The sequence below is a fragment of the Amblyomma maculatum genome, chromosome 11 (assembly GCF_055883805.1).
Source record: "Amblyomma maculatum isolate TAMU_Amacu chromosome 11, ASM5588380v1, whole genome shotgun sequence".
NCBI lineage: Eukaryota > Metazoa > Arthropoda > Arachnida > Ixodida > Ixodidae > Amblyomma > Amblyomma maculatum.
This window is the reverse complement of record NC_139354.1, coordinates 123658271-123672172: the sequence shown is the minus strand read 5'-3', so window position 1 is coordinate 123672172 and position 13902 is coordinate 123658271.

The following is a 13902-nucleotide window of genomic DNA, read 5'->3' as shown; positions in this document are numbered from 1 at the left end:
AGCCGAAACGTCATTCCATCTTTCTTCTTTTGGTCGGTGTCGTTTATTTTTCGTCATTAGACCTGGTTCAGTTCAGTTTCGTCCAGTCGTTCAGTCAAGCAATTCGTCAGTCTCCGCCATGCCGCACCAAGAGAGCGGCGCGGCATCACTGCGGAGCCCGGTACTTTCCCCGATCTCCAGCGGCCGCGGCTACCATCGGTCGGGATGCCCGTCTGAGACGCTCTCGGGTATACGCACACTTCCGTGCTTTGTCCATCAGGTATCGAGTCTCTGCACTCCTGAGGCCTCTGAACACAAGCTGCGACGTGTATGCAAGAAGACCAAGACGCTCCCGTCCAGGTCGGCTCGCCGGCCGATGCGCCAAGAACATGCCATGGTATGCCTAGAGTCGGTTAACAAAGGAAACCCGCGGAAGTGACATACTTCTGAAAGCTCACCACGGTACACGTGCTGGGCGTCGCAAACTTGAAGAAGTCAAAGCACACCGCCTCTTGTTCTTGCGGTCCAAACTTTGCTGACTCAAGCATCTGCTCAATCTGAGACTCGCGGGCAGGAACATTAGAGCGAGTGGCAGTGCCAGGGGAGGCCAGCGGTGTGCTGGCGTTCATCTCGACAAACCCGCACGGCACAGGTGGCTGCCGTCTCTGCAGCAGTAGCTTGCACAGGGCGGCAGGCTCCATGCAGAGGAAGGGGAAGGGCAGAGCTTGGCCATATGCGCTTGATCTCTTCTGCAGCCACCCACTGGATTTGCACCTCCTCCGCGAGCGCTCCATCAGAGCTCTGCTCTGGCTGCTTATTCACCGCACTGAAAAGATGACTCTGGTCAAGTATGCCCGATGAAGGCCTGGTTGTACCGGTAGACTTGAATGATACCCTGGTTTGTGTATGACTTGATGGACAGGTCTCACATTAAGGACTCCATCGCACAATCCCAGCTTTCGCCGGGCACGATCTCCTTGCAGGGGAGCCACAGCTCCTTGTTGGCGTAGTTTACCAAACCACACCGCGTATCACTGTTGTAGCACCGCACAGCGACGTAATCCTCGAAAGTAACAGTCTCAGCAGTTTCGTCCGGGTGTTTGGGAGTCGCCGGTGAGTTGATAGCCATTTAAACCAGCTATTTCGCTCTCATCGCACAGTCTTCGCCCCGCGACACGTTGAAGTTTTACAAACATAACCGAGGGTCAACTTTTAAGACATAATTTTACCTTTCAATGAACATTGAAACCACGGACAACTTGGCGCACATATGGCCGCTGCGGTGGTCGGGAGAGGACCTCATCTGCTGTCGTGATGGAGGGTGGACTGTAAGCTGCTCTGGCCAATTTAGACGCCAGTGGTCGGACAATGGCTCTGCGCTGTACGGCGAAGCGTTCGAGCCATTTTTATGAAAATATTCGCGCAAATTTTGGCACATCCATCGCCTGAATTTTTCGGCGAGTACGAAGGGGGAGGCTCCGAAGACGAGCCTAGTCGTGGCTTCACATAGGCTCCGCTCCTCCGCTTCTGTTCACGGCCGCATTCAAAGGGCGATGCAACATTAAATAGCCGCAGCAGTTGAGCCGACTAGTTTGGCTGTTGCGTAGTGCCAACCACTGTGGCCGCCGTCGAGGAGCGGAAAAAGGATCCTCTTGCACTGCCACGGCTGGTATAGCTCCTCCAGCAAAATTACCAGCATGCCTGTGCAACCATCATTCGCTCAAAGTCTGTATCTAAGTTCAATTGGAACCGCAAGTACTTTTTGCGCATAGCTCTAAGAATCTGAGCAGTCTTTAACGTGTTCTGAAGATAATGCCGACACTTCGCTGCAGTGCGTGGTCCTGACGGCCCCTTACAGCTTGCAAGCCTCATCTAAAACCTGCCGGGGGCGTTGAAGGGGGAGGCCGCGAAGACGAGCTTAGTCGTAGCTTCACGTGTCTTCTGTTCACGTGGCTTCTGTTCATTACAAGGGCGCTGCAGTACGAAAGACCTGGATACTAAGCATAATTTGTAGTCAGTTCTCCAGCTTCAGTGATTGTAAGTGAGGTTTCAGAAAGATATACAGAAGGCGGATATTAAAAACAATCCTCGTTGGCAGCTGGTGTCGAAATTAGTTTAGTACGTATTCATAGCGGTTTCAATGAAAGTCTACGCTTAACTTGAATATGGAGCGAAATACACGAAGTGTTCTACACTTTTTATAATTGTTGGTATCATTTGGTCGCATATTCTTACTAGCGTTCTCGTTTTGAGCTAAGCAATAGGTACAAATTGCCTGCTGTGTTTCTGTTCTTGCCTAGCGCATTATTACGTCACATATATAGTCACTTATCAGGCGCATTGCCGCTATTTTATTTCTTTGTAAAGCCTCACTTGTGAGGAAACCAACACTGACTTATTATTTTCTCTATATTGAACGCAGGATGTCAATAAATCTTGCAGAGCATTCTCTTAAATCTGTTCAACGACCAAATCCCAAGGGTTACTATAGATTGTATCCCAGAATTTACCCCATTGAATGAAGGAGAGGGCTAAGCGCTGCCGGTAGTTTCCTGCTTCTGGCTTTTCTTCCAATGAAAGACAATCGTGAAGGTCCTTTTCGGCGCTTCTATGAGACCTTCGTGAAATCTAAAAACCATGTTTCGAGCTGAAAAATGAAGTGTAAGTGCAGTTTCCTTTCTGTAATATAGCGAACTTTCTAGGTGAAAGGAACCACCTAACAATACAGGTATTATGATATAAGCGGGTCTGAGCTTCTGAATAACAATATGTTACAGGAAGCCCGCAAAACTTAGCGCCGTCGCAAGTTGTAAGTGTTTGAGAAAGGACCGAAAAAAACAACAACTTCGGGATGAGGTTATACAGCTTCAAAAGAGCGGCGGCTCTTAAAAAGTTAGTTTAAAAGAAAAAAAACAATACATGGTATTTAATGAAAGCCACAATTTTATTTATTTATCCAAAGTAAAAAGCTGCAATCAATTTATGTTATCTTAAATCTCAAATGTATGCCAAAGATGCAAACATTTTACACAACTGTCGCTTATATTTTGGTAAATAACAAGGTTGGCAGAATTGAAATTATCTCTAAGGAAACAACAGCCAAGCTATTTGGGCCGACGGAGGTTAGTGGCAGCATTCTATTCCTGGCCACGCAAACAAAAGAATCCGAACTCTTATAAAGAGACAAACTTCGATGCTTCTTAAAACGTTGCGTAGCGGCCGTACTAAGGTTGCATGAATGCCTTCGTTGTACCAAGGAAGTGTTCAACATTTAGAAAACTGTAGTACACATTGTAAATCCTTGTAACGCTTTCGCTTCGTCACCATAAATATACGCCGCCTAAACGTTTGTACTCTCTGTGCATATAGAGTTTCGATAGCTCGTGGTAGTACTTTTCCCTCATGGCGAGTTAAAGAAGCAAAAATAAAAACAAAATATCCAAAGCTTATCTGCAGTCATTGAAAAACAATGCCCTTTGTGGCGTACCTTCATTTACCCAATCTATAAAGGAAAGATCGCGTACTGGAAAAACACCTGCGTTGCATCGAGGTGGGTCTCCAAAGATCCCAGGCTAGGAACCCAACAGTGACGTGTTGTTTCTTTTCCTACTTTGTATTTAACTATATTTCACCATAAAATTTTACAAAACTAAAATCATCTCAACAGAACAAAATTAAGAAATTAAACATGCGCTTACATTTTCAATGAACTCGCCGACTATTGCCTTCTTTCAACTGCCAAATAAGAAATTTATAGCTCACCTCTCCTTTTATGCTGGCAGCCTCCAGCTACAACCTCATAAATCAAAATTTAAGATCGCGATTAGCTACTTGTAGACACTAAATTCCTTTTTAAGCTCGGCAGATATGACGTCCGTGAAGCTGCATAATAGACGTGCACATATCGCATAGAGTTACCTCTCATAATATTTGAAATACAACCTTGTAATCGGCAGGAAACCAATTTGGGCACTAAGTAACTGTTTTGATCTCTTAGCATAAAGCAGTGTTGCTTTGTTTTAACGGGGACACTTTTAACTACAATACAACACGTGCCTTGTAAAGTGTTACCCATGATGCTCCTGTGTTGTGCATCATTGTTCACATTGCATGAGTAAATTGCGTAGCTGGCAAATAGCGTGAAACATGTTTCAATTATATTCGATTCCGTTCGTTAATTGTGTCACAATTAGATTCACATACAGTACAAGATTCGAATGTCAGCTCTCAGGAGTTCAAAGCATCACTATTCTCACTTCTTAAGTTATTTTCGATGTTGTGAAGAGTGATGTTTGCGTGCACCGTTAATTAAAAAAAAATGTGCAGTCACTGTCAGAAGTTTATTAACTATGCATATATTTAATATCTCGAATATGCGAATAATGTATTACCAACTGGTCAACAGTGCTCTCAATTAGGTTTTCAGAGAAGTGAGCCTTCTTCTTCGCAATGAATAAAAGACATTACCAATGGCCAGGAGAAACGAGTTTCCTAATACCATACAGCAGCAGAATCTAGACGCGGAATAAGGCTTAGCGGAACCTATCTAAACATCTAAAATATTTACGAAGCCTGTGTGCCGATCATAACCAAAGTGCAGAATTTTATGAAGAAATAGAATAATAACATGGCAGAAATATACGTGGATGCTCAAACTTACTATATCAGAAGGAATATGTTCTCTTGTCCAAACATACCCAATTGATTTCTCTTGCTACCGTTACAAATGAGCCCAAAATGTAATCTTTATTACCAGGCTATTTCGGGAACATCCAATTATCTGTCGCTGTGAACACCTCTGTACACAACGCTGCTCACGAATTACTTGGGTAATGCGAAGCCAAACATAACTGCGCCGCCAAACAATGGAATACGCCCTGACATGGTAACTTTTCTCGATTTGCGTATTTATCCCAACGAATTTACTGAGGTGGCGCTTGTTTCAAACTGTGTGCAAACAAAGTGAGAGGGGCAGAGGGCAGTTACGGTGGAGGGAACTAAATGCTGCAATGCGGCATTTCACTCTATAAGCATCGCCCGTAAAAGCGCACCATGAACTTTGCTGCGGTTCACGGGTTGACCGTAATATGTACCTTGTTAGCTGGATTTAAACGAAGGGTGTTTTCGTTTCAAGCCTAATGTTTTCTCTACATCTTTATGAGTCTTCAATCGTTATTTAAGGACTTGCAAAATATATATTTAGGGGATAATTTAGCACTAGGCAAGAAAGTAGCAACTTTTCAAATGAACGCGGCAGTCAAGGATCGATATTCTATCTACTGCATTATTGTATCTTTTAGCCGCTAAAACATAATTGCGTTTTAAAGCAGCATGGTACAACAGCATCCCCGCCTCTGTTGCGAACACTAGCTTCACCGGCCAAGAACAGCGAAAAGAAGTCATGAAAGAGGTGATGACGCGACAAAGCGACCAGGCCTGCAACAAATGTGATTTGGAGAGATAGAAGCAGCCTGAAAAGTCCCTATCGACGGACCTACAGAAACACCTTCGTCAAGCAGTAATGGCGACAAGGGTTTCAGAAAGTCAGTCAAGGAAGGGCAGCTTTAATCGCAGTGGCTATTCACAAAAGTTTTGAGTATCGAATTTGGGCTTATAGCAGGTGATTTAAATGCGGCCTTTCACGTCAGCTAAAGCCAGTGCCTCTTTACTCTGCACAATTTAGGAAAACGAAGAACCAATAATAACGTGAGCTGACGTGGGTCAAAGTGTATGTCATCAGGGAACAGAATGCGATTGTAGTACATTTTACATACAACTAATGCATGGAGCAGTAGTTTCTCGCCCATGATGCTCTGGACTCACAAAGAACAAATAAATTATATGAACCGGTGTTTTGTTGTCTTAATTAAAGTGGCTGTACTCGCGCAGTGTCTTGGTAGTAGGGGAGGCAGCGGTGCTTTCTGGGATACACGACGAGTGTTCTGTATCGAAGGTTATTCATAGCAAGGCCGACTTCAGTTAGTGTGCAGCGTAGAGAGTGTTAAGTGGGTTCATGAACTGCTTTGTAGGTTTCGCCTGACGAAGGTCTCTTATCTCTAGAAACAACTCATAACCAACGTCTTGTAGTCTTGCGAGCTTCAATAAAAGTTTGGCTTCCGATCTTACGCTCCTTGCACTCTAAGGATATACTGTTCCCCTGGCGTCATATCGAAATCCGATTTTCTGGCGCTATTCGGAGCGCTGGAGAAAGTGTCCAGCGATATCGCTGTTTCCTCTGCTTTGCAAGATGTTTGTGGCAGTTGTAATCGAACCTATATGTGCCACTTGCTTTATTACGCTAAGAAGGTTAATTTTTCGCGGTCCGAGTTGTGAGATGGATCCGTATAGTGAACAGGTGGTAAGTTTCTGTAAATGGCACTCGGTTTGTGTACTACTGCAGCACCAACTTGCCTCTCAAGCTGTTATTCGTAGGCTGAAACCAGTCGAAACATTTCGACTGCTACTTGAAGCTTGTCTCGGAGCGACTTCCAGCGCTTTCGCACACGATCGATGCTGCCTGCGCGATTAGATCACAAGGATTTTTAAGCACATTTCACTTATTCAATGCTTGCAGTAAACAATGCGCTTATCAGCGCGCGGTACTCCCAGCAACACCTCAGACGCCACTTCTCTCCACATAGCTTCTTTAACTTGCTAGAACAGATGCTTGAACAGTTGTTAATCCATTGAGGGAGTTCAAAAACCGCAATTCCTTCACTGAGCACTACTAATAAAATCATCTACCCTCGCGATCTAAAAAGCTTCCATAATTTCATGGGTTAGCTGATTACGGTGTTCCTTTATCACTCTCGTTTGTTCGAATTGTGGCATGCAATTATCACAGTCCCTGAAGTGAATGCCGAGTTGCTCTTTCACTGCTTCGTACACATTGTAGTGATGCTCCTTGAGGCGCTCATTGAGGCATCGTCCCGTCTGCCCGATATATTGTTTCCCGCAAGAAAGCGGAATAGAATAAACGACACCTTCCTGACAGGGGACAAATTGATTTCTGTGCCTGACTGAGCAACGTTGTGCAACGAACGCGTCGTTGTTAACCTTCTTGCAAATCATCCCCAGCTTGTTGCGTGCCGAAAGGGCGACTGTGGTATTAAATCGGTTTTCTTTTTCTTCAATTTGTGTGAAAGGTCGTGATTATATGGAACCACTGTTACTATTTCTTTTTTCTGAACGGTTGCAGGTGGAGCCTCGTCCTCTTTCCTTTTCTTCTACTGTAAACCTGAAAGAATTGATTCCGCTATTGTGACAAGACACTTCTTGGGATACCCGGCACTCACTAGATATTTGTTTGATAATCGAAGCTGGCTCTCATGGAATGGAAGCATGACGTTTTAAGTGCACTATTATAACAGGACTTCACGACAGCTCTTTTCACCAGGTTTGAATGAGATGATGAAAATGGAAGTAATCGTTTACTGTTTCGTGGCTCGTACATCGAGCATGTGTGACTAGGCGAAAAGGACAGCTTGAGGTCAGGAAATCTGAACGCGTTATTTTTAGGAAATTTACAGGTTAACTTCAGCGGATGAAAGCCCTCTTCGAAAATATATTCAATATCTGGCATATTTCTCTCGAAGGCATTAACGTCAGTGTCGGATAGGACAAGAAAATCATCAACCAAACGAAAGCACTGCACAACCTTCGACCCTTCCAAACGATTTCTAAGCTTCCTGCCGTTTTGCGCTAAACGATGATCACCTAGCACGGGTGCAATTAGAGTGCAATACATGAACCAACGCTAACTCCCTGTCCTTCCCTTATGTCTTCGTCTTCCTTTTTTTTGCGCTGTCTAACCTCAATTCTTTAACGTATTTGTTCCAAACTAATTAAGTTTCGCTCACAACACTTCAAAATCAGGTTCTTTGAAGAGCGGGGCCTTTAATGACATCGTGTTAAAATATGGTCAAAGCGATGCCTTCTCTCAAAGTATTGTTACCAGGAGCGAGCTCTCCAAATCTGCAGCCCTGCGCTCGTTTTCTTTGGCCGAAGTGTACTCTGTATATTTTTTACTACTGAACACGAAAGTGTAGTCTACTTGAGACGAGATTTCAGAATTTCAGTAAGAAATTAACTTGCGTATTATAATATATGTTTGCTTGTCATGACTGTTGCTAAAATGATCGAAGGTGTCTCTTGCCGTCCTTTCTTGCCTCAAAGTTGTAACACAATAAACTTCTTGAGGAGTAGCTCCGGAGCTCTGGTTCCATTTATTATCCGGAAACAAACGCTTGCGCCGATGGATATGGTATCGTTATGCGTTTAATTTCAGTCCTGTAAATGTTTCAGCAATGTTACTACGATGTGTATGTATCACTGCTTCATGAAAAGTGAAACCGTCAAGATTATTGCAGGGCTGCTCAAGATCTGAAACGCGCCTTCGTGGTGCAGGTAATAAATGCCTTCTGGCTCTTTAACGCACCTGAATGTCTAAACTATTCTAGGGTCAAATCAGCTTATTGTCAAGTCATGGGCAGAATCGAAGATACATGTATTTTGGATAGTATCTTCAGATACTTTTTGTGTGTCGGTATTAGGCATCGAATATTGAAAATGAACGTATCGAAGTATCGGCATCGATAATGCAATTTTAAAGCATTGAGTATGTTGAAGACACTCGATGCTGAAGAAAACTTGAAATATTGAAACCGCTATGAGACTTTGGGTTCATGGCGCTCGCACAGACGGTAATATAGACCCTGAGACAGCTCGGCTTGTAGTACCGCCTGAGTTCCCTACAAATGCCCCAGCCCCTCAGCGGTAACAACGTTTTCAGATTCACTTTCTTTAAAACCGAAGGAGGCAATGGTAAGTAGGCGCTCACGAAGCGCTTTACTTTTGAGAACTCAGTGCGTACCACGAAGCTGCTAAGCATTTAACAAATACGCAAAGCGGAAACGCAAGGCGAAGAAGCAGTAGGGATCAGGCACACTACTGTACCCGCTCTTCCCACCATTTTCCATCCGCCCCCCCCCCCCCCCCCCGTCTCTGCGGCGCTTGATTCTCGTCACGCAGTGCACTCAGTGTACTGTCGGACGCAGTAACTTATGCACAACCCAAAAACCCTGGTCTACGTGTGCCGGCTCTGCTTGGCGGCAAGAACACAAGCTTCTAAGGCCTCAGTCCACCAATATGCAGTCTGTTAGCCACGTTCTTGTAGTTACGGCGTTTTCCGGAAAACAAATGCATCCTTTGTAACTTTGTTTTCTGTAAAAAATATTGCGTCCATATTTTATGAAATTCACGACATGAAACCTATTAATGCAATGTCCCAACACAGTTCGAATAACAAATTATGCTTTGTCAAGGAATTCTTTTGCAAAAAACGTTTGAGCAAGCCTTCAATAAAACTTGTAAAGGTATCTCTATCTTAAACAAAACAAACAAATTTAATGTTTTAAATATGGAACTTGATTGACACCATATTAGCCACTCTCGGTTAAAAAAATAAATTTCTGTCTACTATCTACAACTAGGCGTAGTTCTCCACCAATGCTAGTGAACCTCGAGTTTCCTATCTACCTCCAGTATACTTCAGTCAACCCAGCTATTGGAGACTTGTGCTGCCTAGGGGTCGGCGCAAAAACGGAGCTCGAAAGCGCCTTCTAGGCATATGCTGGGTAGTAAATATTCCCAGCGTCAACATGCGAATGTATGCAGTCTATCTACGAATTGCAAAGTAGTTAAGGGTACAGCGGTGGCGTAGCGGTAGAACATCCGCCTCGCATGCAAGAGGACCGGGGTTCAAATCCCGGTGCCGCGCAATTCTCCACCGGATGAAAAAAAAATCCGCGTGTCGATGGAATTGCATAAACAGGTTTGGGGTGCGACCTGATGCCGGTGAACACCTCCGGCAACGCACTCGCTCACCAGAGTAGGAGTTGGCCACCCTGGTGCAGCAATTGCCCGCAACCTCTCATGATAAGCTCCATAAAACCCCGGCCTTCAGTCACCAGCGGCTGCGGAACAACTGACCACGGTGGAGGTCAGACCTGTGACGCAGCAGGGGGTGCTAAGAAAGCCTGGCTCCGCTGGACAGGCCGCCATTGGAAACTGACCCTGGCAACGTTTAATGCTAGAACCCTAGCTAGTGAAGCTAGTTTAGAAGTGCTGTTAGAGGAACTAGAGGACATGAAATGGGATGTCATAGGTCTTAGTGAGGTCAGGAGGCCGAATGAGGCATATACTGTACTGAAGGATGGGCATGTACTGTGTTATCGAGGATTACCAGAGAGGCGACAACTAGGAGTAGGTTTCCTTGTCAATAATTATATAGCGGGTAATATAGATGAATTCTATAGTATTAATGAGAGGGTTGCAGGCATCGTAATTAGGCTCAATGAGCGATATAATCTGAAGGTTGTACAGGCCCATGCACCTACATGTAGTTATGATGACCAGGCAGTTGAAAGCTTCTATGAAGATGTAGAATTGGCAATGGGAAAAGCAAAAACGCAGTATACTGTACTAATGGGTGACTTCAATGCCAAGGTAGGAAAAAAACAGGCAGGATACCAGGCACTAGGTGACTATGGCATTGGTTCTAGGAATAGCAGGGGGGAGTTACTATTTGAGTTTGCAGAGCGCAATAACTTAAGAATCATGAATACCTTCTTCAGCAAAAGGAAGAACCGGAAATGGACATGGAAAAGTCCTAACGGAGAGACTAAAAATGAAATCGACTTCATATGTGTTCAACCCCCGCCATTGTGCAGGATGTAGAGGTAATCGGAAAAGTGCGATGCAGTGACCACAGGATGATGAGGTCCCGAATTAGCCTAAATCTGAAGAAGGAACGCAAAATATTAGTAAGAAAGAAACCCATCAACGAATTACCGGTGAGGGGGAGGGCAGAAGAGTTCAGGATCTCGCTACAGAATAGGTATTCAGCTCTAACTGAGGATAGCGACCTTACCCTAGAGGCAAGGAACAATAATTTCAGAGATATCATTACTGAGTGCGCGGTAGAAGTAGGCGGTAGGATAGTTAGAGAGGATACCGGTAAGCTGTCTAAGCAGACGAAAGATTTGATTAAGAAACGCCACAGTATGAAAGCTTCCAATCCAACTACCAAATCGAATTAGCCGAGATATCAAAGCTAATCAATAAGCGCGAGGTGGTCGGTATTAGGAAGAATAACACGGAGAAGATTGAGCATGTTGTAAAGAAGGGGAGAAGCCTTAAAGCGGTAAAGAAGAAATTGGGAATAGGCAAAAACCAGATGTATGCGATAAGGGACAAGGCGGGCAACGCCATCACTAATATGGACAAGATAGTCAAAGTAGCCGAGGAGTTCTATACAGATCTCTACAGTAGCCAAAGTAATCAGGACCGTAATGAGATAGGCGGTACAGAAAAACAGTCAGACGTTCCAGCAGTGACGAAGGAGGAGGTCGAGAAAGCACTAGAAACTATGAAAAGGGGGAAATCAGCTGGAGAGGATCAGATAACTACAGATTTACTGAAGGACGGGGGGGATATCGTGCTAGAAAAACAGGCCAGCCTGTATACGCAGTGCCTGGTGACATTGACGGTACCGGAACCATGGAAGAATGCAAACATTATCCACATTCACAAGAAAGGGGACTCTAAGGACCATAAAAATTACAGACCAATCAGCTTACTATCTGTTACGTATAAGGTATTTTATTTACTAAGGTAATCGCTAATAGAATCAGGACAACCTTAGACTGCAATGAAGCAAAGGATCAAGCAGGATTTCGGAAACGGTACTCTACTATCGATCATGTGCATACCATCAATCAGGTGATAGAAAATTGCCCGGAATATAACCAGCCCTTATACATAGCATTCATTGATTACGAAAAAGCATTTGACTCAGTTGAAACATCGGCGGTGATGCAGGCATTGCGAAATCAGGGGGTAGACGAGCCGTACTTGAAAGTGCTGGAAGATATATATAGTGGCTGCACAGCAACCATAGTTCTGCATAAAGAAAGTAACAAAATTCTCATAAAGAAAGGTGTTAGGCAAGGAGACACAACCTCCCCAGTACTATTCACAGCTTGTTTAGAGGAAGTATTCAGAGAGTTGGAATGGGAGCAGTTAGGGATAAGGGTAGATGGAGAATACCTCAGTAATCTGCGATTTGCTGATGACATTGCCTTGCTAAGCGACTCGGGGGATGAACTGCAAATAATGATTGATAACCTAGACAGGAAAAGAAGAAAGGTAGGCTTGAAAATCAATATGCAGAAGACTAAGGTAATGTTCAACAGCCTCGGGAAGGAACAGCAGTTTACATTAGGTAGCGAAATACTGGATGTAGTAGGCGAATACGTCTACTTAGGACAGGTAGTAACCGCAGATCCGGACCACGAAAAGGAAATAACAAGAATAAGATTGGGATGGAGCGCATTTGGCAAGCACTCGCAGATTATGACTAGCAGCTTACCGGTATCGCTCAAGATGAAAGTATACAACTGTTGCATCTTGCCTGTACTCACCTATGGGGCTGAAACGTGGAGGCTAACCAAGAGAGTTCTACTTAAGTTGAGGAAAACCCAGACGGCTATGGAACGAAAAATGGTAGGGGTAACATTAAGAGATAGAAAGCGTGCAGAGTGGGTCAGAGAAATAACTCAAGTTACCGACATTCTGATGGAAATTAAGAAGAAATGGACATGGGCAGGACATATAGTGCGAAGAGAGGATAACCGATGAACGCTGAGGGTAACAAATTGGATTCCAAGGGAAGGAAAGCGTAGCAGGTGGCGGCAGAAAGTTAGGTGGGCAGATGAGATTAAGAAGTTCGCAGGGGTCAAGTGGATGCAGCTAGCACAGAACCGGGTTAAGGGGATAAATATGGGAGAGGCCTTCGCCCTGCAGTGGGTATAATCAGGCTGCTGCTGCTGCTGCTGCTGCTGCTGCTGCTGCTGATGATGATGATGATGATGATGATAAGGCGATAAGGCGCTGAAAATGCTTTCACGGTCGTCACAATGTGAAAAATAAAATAAATACACCAATGTCGGCATTATACTACAGCCAGAAATCGGAGAGCAAGTCTCGGCTTGCTGTCAGTCGATATTGCCGCAATGTTAACTTCCTGGCGGGACACTGGTACGGGACACTGGCACGCGCTCGTCTTCTTCGCTCTCGTGCTCGCCCGCCTGTCGGTTCCGTGCCTTATGTTGCCGGTGATTTTGCTTAGTTGTGAGTAAATCTGCTTAACCAGATCCACTGGCATCTGTGACATTTTTGGTGGAGCTTCCGGGTAGATCCCTACTCCCATCTACGCTCGTGGACACGACACCTGTGTACAAGGCGACCCGTCGCTTGAGAGGCTTAGCCCCCGAGTGTGGTCCTCTTGTTTCCCCACCGCGAACCACGATGACTACAGCGGCAATCCAGACCATTCAGCTTCCCGTGAATGCCCAGCCGCTGATCTGCCGTAATTCGCGTATGCCCACGCTGTTCTGTGGAGACAAGATTGAAGACGTTGAGGACTGGCTGACCAGCTACGACCGGGTCGCCGTGTTTAATGCGTGGGACGAGGAGCGGAAATTGCAGAATGTTTATTTCGCACTAGAGAATGCTGACAAGATGTTGTTCGAAAACCATGAGGCTACCATTAGCATCTGGCAGGATTTCCGGCGGCAGCTGCTCGGAACATTTGGCAACGTTGCAAAAAAGAGATGACCAAACTCGCTCTACAGTCCCGAGCACAGCTGCCTAATGAAAGCGTCGCCATGTTTGTAGAAGAAATGACTCGCCTTTTCAACCGGGCAGATCCGTCCATGTCGGAGGTAATGAAGGTGCGCCACCTTATGCAAGGCGTCAAGAAGCAGCTGTTCGTAGGCCTTGTACGTGACCTTCCACGTACTGTGGCTGATCTTACGAAAGAAGCAACAATCATTGAGCGTGCCTTGAATCAGCGATTTGTAC